At 38.1% G+C, this 13,940-nt stretch overlaps 1 long non-coding RNA gene across 1 annotated transcript; it reads left to right on the plus strand.

Moving 5' to 3' along the window:
- Window positions 1–7,676: 7,676 nt before the first annotated feature.
- On the plus strand, window positions 7,677–10,157 carry LOC107595105 (uncharacterized). Its single transcript, XR_001610231.1, has 3 exons — window positions 7,677–7,701; window positions 7,790–7,952; window positions 10,114–10,157. It is a non-coding gene; the product is annotated as an uncharacterized lncRNA (long non-coding RNA).
- The last annotated feature ends 3,783 nt before the right edge of the window (window positions 10,158–13,940 follow it).

Genomic DNA, 13,940 nt, shown 5'->3' on the forward strand with positions numbered 1-13,940 from the left:
TCATTCAAAAGTGATTACTCACATAGCATTTACAGGTCAGTTGATTGGCTAAAAAATGCCCGTAACTGAGTGCCAATGAGCAAAGGTAGCAAATTTCAAATCAGGTACTTTCGAGTACCTATGCCAGTCAAGCAAAGCCATTGAGATGAATGTAAACACTAATAGACTGCAGTAGTAAATTAATTCTCAGTTTACTGCTGTTTGCATTAAAGGAATAGTTCACCCAAAAATGAAAATTAAGTCATCATTTACTCACCCTTGCTGCTGCACAACTTACAACTTAAGTACAATAGATATATTTACCTCAGAGAAGAAAGCACATGGACTGTTTCATCTCGCATTTTTCTTGAAATGTAGTTTCACGGAGTGAACTACTGCGCTAATAGAGTCTCATGAACGTCGTACACAGAGACCAATGGTCATGTCAGGATATTCGTAAGATAATATGTTAAATTTCAGTTTGTTTCTCACCAAGACTTATCGTATACATGAATCGCATGTGTAGGGTATCAGACCGAATCAGACAATGTAAGATTTGATAAAGAACAGTTGAAACACGAGGAGACAAATTCCACTGAGGCCCAAGACACTGGATGTCGTAAATCAGATCCTGGCGCCACAATCCTGAACCAACCAGCAGCTTTGAGTAGCTCACAGCATTTAAACAAAAGAACACTTATTGACAATTCCAAGGAGATTGTCAATTTTGGGGCAAGTAATTAAGATTAATGGTCAAAAGAGATGCACGGCGTGACCATCACATGGTAACCAGTTATAGCAACCACAAGCTTTTTGGATTGACTCCCCCACTTTGGAGACAAAGAACAAACAGATTCCTTACCGACCTTTTAACCTCTGGTCTTCACAGAATATGTCCTCATCCACAGAATGCTACAGAAACTACCTTTCCATGTAAATATGCATCTAAATGACACTAAAAGGACTGGTGAGCAACTAATCATTTCTATGCATAACTCCATATCATGTATGTAACCCACATGTGACTTATCAGGTCTTAATCATTTATTGTGTATGTATTTTGAATAACTACTGAATAGTTTATAGGATCACATTCAATGGTTGTTCAGATCTATGCAATTGCACATATTGCTGTAAACTTGGGATTTAATTATTTTAATTTACTTGGGATTTAACTAATTATTTCCTCACTTTCCCTCTTTCTGCAACTTGTGTGAATGCGTGTGTTCATGTGTTAGATTAGTTTATATGTCTTAGATTTATCCAATAAAGCCTTATTTATATTGAAAAGAGAAGTATCTCGTGTTTTGTGCTCACAAGTTAATGTCTTAAACTGCCGATCTTGTTACTGTGCTAATTAATAGTGTTTTCACTATATTTTGGATATAAATATCCATTGCAGAATTGATGTCATACGGCTCGTTCACTGAATCACTGGCCGTCTCAGTGATCAGCCGTAAAACAGTGATTCTGTCCAAATTCCCTTACATATTATTGGTGGAGTTCCCTTTAAAATCTTAAATGATTCCCTTTGAGTTAATTGACCTGTTTCCCTTACACATGGGACCACTCTGATATACTTTTGCTTCTGTTTTAAAAGCTTAATGTTGATCACCATACACTGGCATATATGGACAAACACACTGAAAAAACGTCTGAAAAAGAAAGAAGGGTGAGTAAATAATCACATAATTTTGGGGTGAACTATCCCTTTAAGAGGGAAAGATCAGAACAGCACTGTTAGCCGATTTATCCAACAGTGTCGATTCATTCAGCATTTGTTAATTAGACAAACCCACTCGATATGACAGAGGAATGGTCAGGGACCATTAGTAGACCATTGAGCCAAGTAGACATGGACAGATGGACAGAATCATTTTTCCATTTGCATTTAATAATCTAAGCATTCCGTATCAAATCAACCAAATTTCAGAAATTTTCCCGGCTCAAATTTTTGATTTTGTCAATATTTTTTCTGAAGAAGGATAAACTGGTGAGGAAAGCTGAAATGTTCATTTTCATTTATGTATATTTTACTGAGTAAACCACTATCTTGTAGAGAGAGGTCAAAATGACATTTTTCACTTGAGATTCAGAGCCAAATTACAGCAGGATGGGGCGGGGGCAGCATCATTATGTTACTTTTATACAGAGATCAGTAGATCTATTATCTGTTGAATTTAGCAATCTCTGTTACATTATGTGCAAATGGTTACCATTCAAAAATGGGGGAAAAGCACTTTTCAAGTTTTTTCTCTGAAGTTTGCATGTCTGTAAGTTTGCATGGCTCAAGAAGTAAAGATATCTTAATGCCCTTTTAGATATTGGGTCTTAACAAACTTTCCTTTTGGCATCTTTATTTTTAAGATTAATAATAAAAAAGATTTTTGGGGAAAAAGCACTTTTCAAGTTTTCTCCAAAGTTTGCATATCTGTGACAAATTTTCATGATCAAAAACCAAATGTGGGTCACTCTGCATGAAGATTATACTTCTTTTCTTTTAAAGAGTAATGTCTGAAGAACAAATAATGCTGAAACTAGAAGGAATCTTGTTTCCTTCTGTCAAAACAACTGCATTGAACATACCTGTCTGAGTGCCATTATTATTCTTTTTCCAAGATTTGCGTGCCTAACTCAAGAAGTATTAAAGATATCTCAATATGATTTTAGATTGAAGTTCCAAATAAACTTTTCCTTTGAACTCTTCATTTTCAAGGCCCTATGTCATTCAGTCCCAGAGATATGGGGATCTCAATGCAGCTCCATATTCAGAAATTGATATTTTAGTATGATTTTAGATTATGGTTCCTAAAAAAACTTTTCTTTTGTTTTCTTCATTTTTAAGGCCCTGTATGGTTTAATATTGGGATCTCATATGGTTCCATGCTCAAATTGTTTAATCCTACCCATTTCAGTTATCAAAAAACAAATTTGATTTTGTGTTTATCCAATCATGACCACTGGCACTGCAAATTTGCAGATAATAACAGTAGTCCAGGGTTTAAGATTGTACAGTGTGACACGTCAGATTATGAATGACCATTAATAGTTAACTCCAGGTAAAGTATGAATAGTGTGAAACGTAAAATAAGATTACCCAGGATCCCATTTACTCAGGGATTAGAATTACCCAGTGTCAATTATTTCAAGTGTGAGAGACCTTGAATATTTCAAGGTTTGAGGTACTATCAGTGATTCTTCCAAATATACCCGTTAGCAGTGGATTTTGATCTATGATTATGCTTCAAATAGCAAAAAAAAGAAAAATACATTTTAATACTTAATCCAGGTGATGCAAATCTTGGTTTTTTTATGTGAATACAAAGTGTGGGGAGACAGAGCAACCACTTTTCCCATATGAGGCATGGCATTTGTTTCAAACATGTTGTTACGATACAGAACTCTTGGTAGCTTCAGAAGCTGTTAACATGGATCTGGATATGGAGCAACATTGAGATCCCCATATTTCTGGGACTGAATGACATAAGGCCTTGAAAACTAAGATTTCAAAAGAAAAGTTTATTAAGAACTATAAAATAAAATCATATTGAAATATATTTAATCCTTCTTGAGTTACAGGCACACAAACATTGGAAAAAGAATATTAATGGCACTCAGGCATTCAATGCAGTTGTTTTGACAGAAAGAAACAAGATATGTTTCTAGTTTCAACATTATTTGTTCTTCAGACATTCCTCTTTAAAAGAAAAGAAGTATCATATTTATGCAAAGTGACCCACTTTTGGTTTTTGATCATGAAAACGTGTACAATTTAACAATATACTCCTGGAGGCAAATTGAAATTCCAATATCTCTATAACTCAACCATATAGGGTTTATCTTTTTTATTATTAATCTTAAAAATGAAGATGCCAAAAGGAAAGTTTGTTAAGACCCAATATCTAAAAGGGCATTAAGATATCTTTACTTCTTGAGCCATGCAAACTTACAGACATGCAAACTTCAGAGAAAAAACTTGAAAAGTGCTTTTTCCCCATTTTTGAATGGTAACCATTGGAACATAATGCAACAAAGATTGATAAATTCAACAGATTTGACTAATAGACCTACCAATCTCTGTGTAAAATTAACATAATGATGCTGCCATTTTTCTGAAGTCATTTTTACCCCCCTGTAATTTGGCTCTGAATCTCAAGTGAAAATTGTAATTTTGACCCCCCCTCTACAAAATAGTGGATTACTCAGTAAATATACATAGATGACATTTAATATTTTGGCTTTCTTCTTCATTTAGCTATTTCTTTCACCAGAAAAAAAGATTAACAAAATCAAAAATTTGAGCTGGGGACCTCTGGTTGAGTTGACCCGGGATGATCCAAAAAGTAAATAAATGTAAATAAATTAAATAGTGGTTAAAGTTGAAATTATAATGCAAGATGAAAGACAGTGATATCAAAGTGATATAAGAGACATAATAATAACACACAGTGTAGAAATTTGCCAGGGACTGTAATATACAATAAAAAAAGGCCAGAAAACTGAATTAATTTAATAATTTATTTATAATTTATTAAATGAATTAAGGTTTTTGACCTTTTTTTACTGTATATTAACTATGAATTATGTTTTTTTACACATAAACAATTGTTTCACACTTTATTGCTTCATCAATAAGTCTGTAGCAGATGGGTGAGTAAGTAATTAGAGAATTTCATTTTAGGGTGGAGTATCTAACTCGAAGATATTGCTGTGTGTGCACGTAAGCAATTGTGCGGAAAACCCTTATCAGCCTGTTTTAGGTGTGGTTAATGCAAATGACTAGATACGAGTAAACGTTCCTTCATATTTATCTAACTGACGGTGCGTTCCAAATGGGATATATCGCCCTCCGAAGAGCACTTCAGAGTGAAAACAATCATGGCCACCATATTGAAGGGTCTTTCCAAACCGAAGTGCTCAAAACTGGCCACTTCAGAAGGTCCTCTGGAATGAAAGATTTCGAGGGGTACAACTGATGGACACTTCAGGCTCCCATGATCCTTTGCACAGGGAAGTTGGTTGGTGTCACAGAGTTCGACTTCGCCCATAAATGTAGAATATTTTTCTATAGTACTTTAATATTTTTATGAGTTCGATTTGGTACATTATTATGGTCAATACGACATTAGAATCAGAATCAGAATGAGCTTTATTGCCAGGTATGTTTTCACATACGAGGAATTTGTTTTCATGACAGAAGCTTCCGCAGTGCAACAGAATGATAGCAACAGAACAAAAACACAGATAATAAAAGAAGAATAAAATTAAAAAAAAATAGAACAAGTAAATAAGGAATAACAATATATAAATTGACAATTGTATGTGCAGGTGTATTACAATAGACAGTTTTGTATGTACAGCTATATTATGTGCAAATTTGAGGTGTAGGTGTGTGTGTGTTAGATAAATAAGTGTATGAGTGTATAAATAGTGTTGTGTGTTCCAAAATTATTGTCAATTACTAGATACGGGTAAAATTACTAGTCAATGGGTTTGAGTATACAAAAACTAAGATCCTTTTTCCCTTACTTCACTTTTTGGTCCACCTAAATGTCACCTAAAAAAGGGACACATGACAGTGATACATTAACTATAGTGAACTGTACTCACTTAAATGTAGGGGACTCTAAAGTCACAAAAATAAACAGAGTTACAACATTATTCACGCATTCTGAACCGTAAAGTTCTCAGGCATCTCAATAGAATAATTAACATAGTGTCAGCGATAAAACCGGCAAATTAACCATTACATAACTTCATAACTTAATTTGAATTCATTTCACAACCAATATCACGCATATTTTGAACAGAAAAACATAATAACTCACTGATTACTGTGTCTTCTCAACTTGATTTTACTGGGTTCGTTTTTGCTGTATGCTGTCCAGTAAACAAGGTCCTCTTCTGTGAAGTTCCATTTCCAGAGAGATAATTAAGGCAATCTGGAAGAAAACTAAAACTTCTTGATGTGGGTGGAGCAACTTATTCACACAGTTACACTTATTGCTCAGTTAACGAGAATGAGGTCTCTGCAGACCAAAAGTGGGCATTTCAGACTGTTTTCAACTGGTGGGTGTTTCTAAATCATGCAATGAAAATGACAGTCTCAATGAAAATGAGACTGGACTAATTTGAATTAAAAAGTAAGACTGGTTACCTTTTGGCTAACTGCTAGGTCAAACTAGTTCTTAAGACATTTGGTGTGTTCGACTTGAAGCGGCGGTGCGCAGCCCGATCGGCGTATGACATCAAAGTACAGCGAGAGTGTTTGGAGAGCAGACGAGTCTTTAAGCTTTTGAATCGCTCTCGCTTTACTTTGATGTCATACGCCGATCGGTCTGCGCAGCGCCGCTTCAAGTAGAACACACCTACAGTCTCAACAAAGTGGCTAAGTTTATGCAACTGGCCCCTGGTCGAAAACGCCCCTCTGTTTTGGCCTCGCCCACCGATCTGGTAACTCCCATTATTTTTATGCAGAGACCTATACTTGCAGTTAACGGCTGCAGTGAACTTTGTATTGGTTGTTTTTTACAGCAATAACACATAAGTATATTTGAATAAAATTTGCATTTGTATTCTAATTCGATGCTTTCTTTATTTTATTTTATTTTTTTACTGATAACTTTTGCTTCATATCATTGATATTATAGGCCTATCTATTAACATTTGTTAACATTATTAACAATATATATTAATATTTCTATAAATGTATGTGTGTATGTACACACACAAAATGTGTTCGTACTTGGCTGCCATAACTGTACTGAATTGATGTCTCTGGCATAAACCATAAATTAGTGTTATATTTTTAAAACAAAATGTTCTTATCTATGGTGTTCTTCAACAGTGGTTCTCAAATGGTAATCATATCACTGCCAAAATCTGATATGCTTAACTGAGTACACAAAGATCTAATGCATTTCAGAATGAAACATGCTGATATGGTATGCTTTGTTCCTAATGTCTGGACTGAATGACTATATTTGTGCTTGGGAAATCTTACTAAAAGCATTTCCAAACATGCTCCATTAACACAGCAATATGGAGGGAGGGTAGAGGGTGCCTTTTCAGTGGCAGTATTATTTTCAAATTCAATAAGTGAGCCCCTTCAGAAATGAAAATTGTATATAATTATCTCGCCTGTGCAATTACCCATTGGATGTAATTGGAGTGGCACTTGCAACTTGTCTTCAACATGCCAGATGCACAAGGAAATATTTTCATGTAGCAGTAGCTTGTGATACTAAATAGTTGCACTTGCTGATATGAATGTATTTCAGGAGAAAAAAAAAGAAACAAGCCTGAAAACATGAAATGAGAGATGTGGTTTCACTCAGCTAGCTAATTACATGTTAAATGGCTTATTACAAAACAAATATGCCTGAGGTTTAGCTGACTGTTAAAGGTTTCAAATAACATGAAGTCCCAAGTCAATAAGACTAACTGATTCAATATTAACTAATACTGGGGGAAAAAAGGCAGTATTTCAGTTAACTGAAAATCAATAAGCTGAGAGCGAGTAATTGACTTTCTTTCAGAATGACCAGTCTTAAATTTAAGTATGTGTGACCGAGTGGATAATAAGGATGGTGTACGGGGTGGGGCCATAGGTATTTATTTTGCCCTATAAATAGCGCAAAGGTTGGTAGGTTGCTTAATTTCCTGACGTTTGATCCTTTGCGTCTCCTTCCGGGTGTTGTGACCCTGAAGCGCTATAGCGAGGTATGAGCGTGGCGTTTGTTTAGATGCTGTAAGAGCTTATATAAGGACGTTTTTGTTTTTTACATGGTTTATTCTATGTTAATTGCAGAGAGATAACCCCCTGATGCAAGAGTGTGAGCGCGTGGACTGTGTGTAATATTATACAAGTTGCGGACGCCGTGTTTCGCCTATAGCAACGAGCCGTATCACGCAGGGTTTCTATTCCACTCTATTATGCAGCGTTTCTAGTCCACTTTTGGATTACGGCAGAGGTATGTGTTTGCGTTAGATGGTTAGGTTTGTTATAGTGATCATATTTATGTATAATTATTGGGTGATGTAAAGGATTGTTGAGTGGTTACATCGCTGTGTTAGTTGCGCTGTGACAGGTGTTTATTTGTGTTTTTATATTGTTTGTTTATTTAGTTTGTTAAAGATTGATAGTTCTGTCAGGACCACTATCGTCAGAATGATAGATACTTAGCATAAAGTTTGGTTTGGCGGTATGATTCTGTTCTGGGCAAAAAACCTCCCTGCCCATCCATGCAGCCTGTCATGAATGAGCAGGGAGAGCAGCAATAATAACCCCCCTAGGGTTAACAGAACAGAACAATGCAGATATCATTAATGTACTCAATGATATTTAAGTGTAACACTTTATTCAAGATAAAGGAGTCTGATTAGCAAGGAATATCAGAAAGCTAAGTCCTGACTGTGGCAAAAGGTGGAGCTGGGGATGGAGGAGGGTAATTTGCTCCGAAGCAAGCTAAAAAGCTGCTGAATAATACTGAATACAGCTTATATAGGAATGCCGCGATAGGTGTCGTATTCCTATAGGTAGATGTGATCAGCTGAGAATCAGCTAATGCAAGCTTGACTCACGTGACCTGCCAGAACTAACGCTAAAGCTTAATTTCTGTCAGGACCACTATCGTCAAAATGATAGATACTTAGCATAAAGTTTGGTTTGGCGGTATGGTTCTGTTCTGGGCAAAAAACCTCCCTGCCCATCCATGCAGCCTGTCATGAATGAGCAGGGAGAACAGCAATAATAACCCCCCAGGGTTAACAGAACAGAACAAGGCAGATATCATTAATGTACTCAATGATATTTAAGTGTAACACTTTATTCAAGATAAAGGAGTCTGATTAGCAAGGAATATCAGAAAGCTAAGTCCTGACTGTGGCAAAAGGTGGAGCTGGGGATGGAGGAGGGTAATTTGCTCCGAAGCAAGCTAAAAAGCTGCTGAATAATACTGAATACAGCTTATATAGGAATGCCGCGATAGGTGTCGTATTCCTATAGGTAGATGTGATCAGCTGAGAATCAGCTGATGCAAGCTTGACTCACGTGACCTGCCAGAACTAACGCTAAAGCTTAATTTCTGTCAGGACCACTATCGTCAAAATGACAGATACTTAGCATAAAGTTTGGTTTGGCGGTATGGTTCTGTTCTGGGCAAAAAACCTCCCTGCCCATCCATGCAGCCTGTCATGAATGAGCAGGGAGAGCATTTTTAACGCGCTGCTTGTACTGCTTAGAATAATTGGACTATATTTAAATCCCTTGAGTCAATTTGAGCGCTCAGTCATAACCTTCCAATCACCACCGAAGTGTTTTATTTTTTTTTATAAATGAACATAGCTTGATCTCAGCCAGTTGATCATGCTTAAATCAACACATCACCCTAATTTCTCATGCTCATATGCTCACATTACTCAGCGTGAGCACATATTCAAGCGGATCAGAAATTATGAATCTCTAATAAGTGGCAGTCCAGCAGGGGAAGCATACACTGCGGAAATACTTCGAATGACGGTCATTAATATTACATTCTTATATGTATAGAAGCCATTAGGAGCGATAAACGCGTGCTTCTGACCGCAAACTCACACAGCTAATGAAACATCAACCTTAGAAATAAACAACCGTAACATTGAGATTATGCCGCTCAATACAGCGAACCCCAGTTGAAACGCATACACGAGAATGCGTGTTTCATTTAAACTTGTTCTCATGGCCTTAACTATCGGTGTGTCCTCAGAGCGATTGCATGCTCTAGACTACGTGTTGCTCCAGCTGTATGAACACAGATGCGTAAATGCTGCTGCAAATATGCTTTTTTCAATTAGCAGACCAGGTAATATACACAGCGATATGGATTAAAACAGCATTCACTTATCTTAGATGTGGATTTTAGATGTTCTGAAATTTGAAAAATAGATGCTTAATTTGCTCCGAAGCAAGCTAAAAGCTGCTGAATAATACTGAATACAGCTTATATAGGAATGCCGCGATAGGTGTCGTATTCCTATAGGTAGATGTGATCAGCTGAGAATCAGCTGATGCAAGCTTGACTCACGTGACCTGCCAGAACTAACGCTAAAGCTTAATTTGTTTTGTATTTATGTTTTTGTTTTTCTGTTTGACAGATCTTCCTCTGTGGAGTTCTATGCATATGGACCTCTGATGTCTAAAACTTATTTTTTATATAAGTTTTAAGCTGATGGTCATATGCTGATTTTTTTTCCCCCAGGTATAAAAAATAAGTTTTAAGCAAAACAGCAGGGCCTAGACATCAGAGGTTCATATGCATAGAACTCCACAGAGGAAGAGCCAACACAGGAGTAATAATCAGACACGCCTTCAAATCTTGAAAACTCTTTTCACAGGCCAGGGTCCAGGCACTGCTTACAGGTCTCTGCGCACCCTTTTTGTCCTTACTTCCACCCAGTTCTCCAATCAGATGGCACAATGGGGCTGCAATTACTGAGAAATCTTTAACAAATCATCTATAGTAACTAGCGAACCCTAAAAAAGATCTTAATGCTGCTACATCCGTTGGTCGAGGCCAGTTAGCTACAGCCGCAATCTTCTCAGGGTCAGTAGAAACCCCCTCGTTAGACATCACATGCCCCAGATACTTTACCTCCGTCTTGAAGAAACAGCACTTCTCCAACTTTACCTTCAGACCTTCCTGATGAAGCCGACTCAAAACCTCGTCCAAACGTTCCAAATGTTGATCTATAGAGCAGGAAAATACAATCAAATCGTCTGTGTAAAGCAACAGAGTTTGGAAGTGCTGGGACCCAAACATGCGCTCCATGAGTCGCTGAAATGTACTTGGTGCATTGGATAGCCCAAAGGGCATACGATTAAATTCGAACAGCCCAAATGGGGTACAGAAAGCAGTCTTACATTTATCCTTCTCTTCAACAGGCACCTGATTGTAACCGCTTGCCAGGTCTAAAGTTGAAAACCAGCGAGCACCTGAAAGGGCATCAAGGGACTCCTAAATTCGAGGGAGAGGAAAAGCATATCTCAGAGTCTTGCGATTAAGCTGGCGATAATCCACACATAGACGCAGAGCACCATCTTTTTTCTTCACTAAACCTATGGGGGATGCATAGGGGCTGCAACTCTCCCTTATTACCTGACTTTCTAAGAGTTGATTTATATGTGCCTTTACCGCCTCATATTCAGCAGGTGGAATACGCCTATACCTTTGTCGTACGGGGACCTCATCAGTTAAAGGAATCTCATGACATGGTAGTGCAGCCTAAATCTCCCTTGTGGGGAGCAAACACTGACTGATATTTTGTCAACAGTGCAATAACCCTACTCTGCTCTGATTCAGAGAGGGTGGACAAGTCAACTGACTGTATCAGCTGCTGTACTTTACCAACTTGCCCCGTTTGCATACCAACCATAGCCTGAACTTCCCCAACCCCCAATGAAAAGGGAATCTCCTCAACCCCAGCAGGTAAGCTAACTAGTTGAGCTGGCTTCAAAGTCCCTAAAGCACAGCGTGAAGGAACACAAGCATCCATACTGCTAACGTTAATCACAGGAACATAAGCAGTACCCTTAAGCACCTGTACTACAGCAGGGACTACTAGTACTCCAGCAGGAAGCACAACATTAGAAAATGGCTCAAAAACAACAGTCTTAGACTGGTCAATAAGCTGCTGAGAGCAGGTAGCCGCCACTAATTTCACGGTTCCCTCTGGTAAGTGAACAGGGTACCTACCCCTAACTCTTGCAATCCCAGTACTGGGCCTAACAGATGAAGGAGCATCATGACAAAACTGGAGCACCTGTTGCCACTCCTTAGGGGCCTGCTGGACACATGGGAGGCTGAAAAGAGAAGCACCATGCTGACTAAACAGCAAATCATAACACTCACTAATAATGTTCATTCCCAAAACACCTGGAATTTTTGTTTTGGACCACAAACTAGGTGTGTCTTTTACAACAAGGATCCCCTTATTTGGTATAACTTTTCCCAAAACCTCTACATTCACTTCAACATAGGGTATATCAAGCCCATTAGCAGCTCTGAGTTGTAACCAATTACAAGAATGGAACACTTGGAAGTCACATCCCGCATCACACAAGCATATCCTGCCGACTACGCCAGATGTAACCGAGCAATAGCCAATGATCAACTTGATTCCGACTACGCCACCGGGGTTAGATACCCACGGAAATAATTAAACACAGCAACACAAGTTCTATAGCTAGTGAATGAAGAACAGAGATGTGACCTTCAAGGACAACACTTTTATTTACAATCAGTACTGAAATCTCAGCGTAAGCGATCAACTTCACATTTATAACCATCTAAAAACTCAGTTTTAAGATGTCTAGACTCCCAAGTCAAATATTAAAATTGTAACCCACAATTCCTGTATGCAAGATCAACCAAGCCTGTGGGAAGAAAAAGAAGTCGTCACTGGGCCAAAGACCCACAACCTCAAGAGCACACACCACACGTACACTAACGTGCACCAACCAACAAATTTGAAAAGGTGTAGTGAATAATACAAATAACTCTACACTCTCAAATCAGTACCCATGCAGTGCAGAAAAACCTCACGCCACATGCAGTAGAGGAAAGACCCAGATGACCCCAAAGGAAAGTACATGCAGGCTGGCTCCTAGAATATAGAAAAATGGGTTAAAAACTCCCCTTTTCTCCACACATCATGTAGACCCCTAGCGGTTGGTACAAACAGGACACAGCTGACAAAATCAATAATAACAGATAAAAAAAATTACTTAAAAAAACATCAGCATATGACCATCAGCTTAAAACTTATATAAAAAATAAGTTTTAAGCAAAACAGCAGGGCCTAGACATCAGAGGTCCATATGCATAGAACTCCACAGAGGAAGATCTCTGCCGTAATCCAAAAGTGGACTAGAAACATTGCATAATAGAGTGGAATAGAAACCCTGCGTGATACGGCTTGTTGCTATAGGCGAAACACGGCGTCCTCAACTTGCATAATATTACAAACAGTCCACGCGCTCACACTCTTGCATCAGGGGGTTATCTCTCTGCAATTAACATTGAATAAACCATGTAAAAACTAAAACGTCCTTATACAACTCTTACAGCATCTAAACAAACGCCACGCTCATACCTCGCTATAGCGCTTCAGGGTCACAACACCGGAAGGAGACGGAAAGGATCAAACGTCAGGAAATTACGCAACCTGCCAACCTTTGTGCTATTTATAGGGCGAAATAAATACCTATGCCCCACCCCGTACACCATCCTTATTATCCACTCGGTCACATCTGCATGAAAAAATTATTGTAAATCCTTTAAAATTTTTGTGTTGACCTGAGCTCCATTTTGTGAAGCAGGCTGACTTGTTTGCTGGTGCATTGCAGCAAAACCAATCAGTGGGGCTGTTTGTGGGGAAGTCAAGTACACCCCATTCACTGGAGGTGAATGAGGCCTAATGACACTCCTAGACTCTGACTCACTCCATGCAATTTCCCCTCACATACCTTCAATCCCCCTCCCTCCATTCCTCACTGCCCCGTCTTTGGCACTCTCCCTGTTTCGAAATGTCAACCATGAGGTAAAATAACTGACTGGCTGACTGGATGGTAATTGTATTGCTTAATAATTGATAGGCTGAGTGTTGATGCTGCTGCTGGGCTGGAAGAAGGAGAGAGATCACCTTTCTGGCTTTTCACTGCTCACAGTCAAATTTCTATACAACACTAGTATGATAGCCATTTCACTACATGATGATACTGATGCTGATATAATTAAAAATGGATTGAGGCCTTAAACCTGAGTTAAACGTCTTTACTTCACTGTTCATAAAAACTAAATTAAATTAAAATAAAATACTATTGTTTTCAGAAAGGATTAGATAGATGCGAATACTGATAGGGTGCACGGTGTCATGCACACAAATACAAAACACCATAATGGTAACATACATTACACTAATAT

Source organism: Sinocyclocheilus grahami, unplaced genomic scaffold, assembly GCF_001515645.1.
Source record: "Sinocyclocheilus grahami isolate Dianchi unplaced genomic scaffold, SAMN03320097.WGS_v1.1 scaffold196.1, whole genome shotgun sequence".
Lineage (NCBI taxonomy): Eukaryota > Metazoa > Chordata > Actinopteri > Cypriniformes > Cyprinidae > Sinocyclocheilus > Sinocyclocheilus grahami.